Here is a 2,265-nt window from a genome sequence, read left to right as displayed (position 1 = left end):
AGAGGTTGGTTAATAGTTCATTAAGCTAAGGGGGGGGGAGCCAATCAGAAAGCAACAGGTCAAATTCCTGGCAGATTTCACTGTCTGAGATTTTCCTATAAAGATGTAAAGGTAAATACCAACCACACTCTGCTAGTTGGGAGAGTGGAGAGAGACAGAGGAAGGAAGGAAGGAAGGAATGAATGAATGAATGAATGAATGAATGAATGAATAAATAAATAAACAAACAGACCTGTATGAATCCAGAGTTAATGCCAAAATCCACTAGTCTAAAATTAGTCAGGGATTTGTTTCCATAATCTTTCCAACCATTAATAATTGTGCTTCTCATGTTTTCTTAGACTTTGTATCATATATACCACATTTAAAAATTTTTTTAAAGCTCCTGGTAATCTTTGACATGAAGATTCCTGGTTTGGAGGTAATTCATATCTGATTTTCACTGGGCTGCAGGAAGCAGTAGATTCTCCATCCAATCTTTCCCCCTGCAACAATTCTGTTTGTTGGTGGTTCAAAAGTGGGTCCTTATTTTTAATCTTAAAACAACCCATTTTGTAATTTTCTGATGTTAGTTGACATTAGGGTCCTTTTTGATAAAAGATTTCGAGAAAGACATGTCTTGGGCCATCAAATCAAACAGAGTATGCTGGGTCAGTCTCAGAACATTTCATAGAAACTGAATTCTGTACCTTCCAGGTTAATGTGCTGCGGTCTCAAACTGCTGGAGGGTTATTAAGGCAAGACTGGATTTGGAAAGCTGGAGTTGGGGAATTAACTCGTTTGCCTGGGGAGGATTAGCTTTCCAGGCACGGAAGCCTAGAGAGAGGTTTCTCAACCGCACTGCCTGGACTCTAGAAAGATTTTCTCCTGCCCCCAGGCCATGTTTAATCTGTAGCTTCCCCCAAGCACCTTGTATTGGTATGGAGGGGAGGGCGATTCACAAACTGAATAAATTGTCACCAAGAGTGACAGTTTAATAATGAATATACTAATGGTGGGGAACCCAGAAACCAAGGACCTGTCCTGATTTGGCTGCTGACTGTCAAAGTCCTCTGTCTCTGAGCGTCTACATCCTCTAAAAATAATAAGAGCTAATATGTACTGAACACTTCCTAAGTCCCAGGAACTATTAGCATTTTGTGTACATCTTCTTTATTCTTCCCATTTCTGCAGTGGGATGTGGCTATAATCCTTTCCGTTTTGCAGATGAGGAAACCAAGGAACACAAGTTAACTAATTTACCCAAGTTCATATAGTCAGTCGTGACAGCTTGGATTCAGATCCTAGTGGACAGACTCCCTGCAGTCTCTACCCTTACCCATAACATTACACCATGTTCTAGAGAGAGGGGAAAGGATTAGAGATCATGAGGGTCCTTTCGGCCCTACCAGGGTGAGGGCGGCTAGGGGCAGGGGGCAGAATTCTCTTTCTAGGCTGGGAAGGCATTCAACTCCGCACCATTCCTTGGCATCTGAGAATCTTTTGGGAATATGTCTTCACTGTGAGGCTACAGGTAGCAGTGCAGGGCTTGGTTTAGCAATGGTGCCCCACAAGGATACTTATCAGGGCCAATCCTTTCTGAGCATGTGGGTTAAGTAAGATCTCAGTGGTAGTGGGGCCTTGGAGAAATTAAGCTGCTGGGATATTGGCCACAGAGCAAAATGCTGCAGCAAGAAGCTGCAAGCTGCAGGCTCCCAGCTGGCTGCCTTGAAAGGGCCCACAGTAAGTCAGGAGCAGTCAGTGAGGCTGCTGCTGGCTATCAGGGCCAGTCCCTGGCCACGGACTGCGGACCCCCAAAACCAACAGCAGCAGCACCATCAACCACAACTGGCCGCTGCAGGCCAGTTGCCGGGAAGCCGACTGCGTGCCGGTTAGGGGGCCAGAAGAGGCTGTTGCTGGAAGCTGCTGTGGAGGTGAGGGAATGAGAAGGAACGAACAGAGGCACCAGAGGGACTTGGAACAAAGGGCGAGAGGGGTTCTGGTCACACCAGTGTCAGGCGCGCGGGAGGAGGTGAAAGCGCTTGCTTGAAAGAGAGGGAAAGAAGAAAGCGGCGAAGAGCTACCAAGAAGAGGAGGAAGTGGGAGATGCGCTGCTTCCTGTAGAAAGCGCGATGATTGAAGACAAAGCTGGGTGGGGACTAGTCCCTGGGCTGCAGGCGCCGCTGCTACACACGCGCAGCGCACAGCGGCGGCCGCTCCGTGGCAGCTCCTACTACCGCTGGGCTGGGCCGGGCCGGGCCGGGCTGGGCTGGGCTGCGCGGGCTG

This window comes from Suricata suricatta, chromosome 9 (genome assembly GCF_006229205.1).
Source record: "Suricata suricatta isolate VVHF042 chromosome 9, meerkat_22Aug2017_6uvM2_HiC, whole genome shotgun sequence".
In the NCBI taxonomy this organism is placed as follows: domain Eukaryota; kingdom Metazoa; phylum Chordata; class Mammalia; order Carnivora; family Herpestidae; genus Suricata; species Suricata suricatta.
This window is presented reverse-complemented; position numbering follows the sequence as displayed.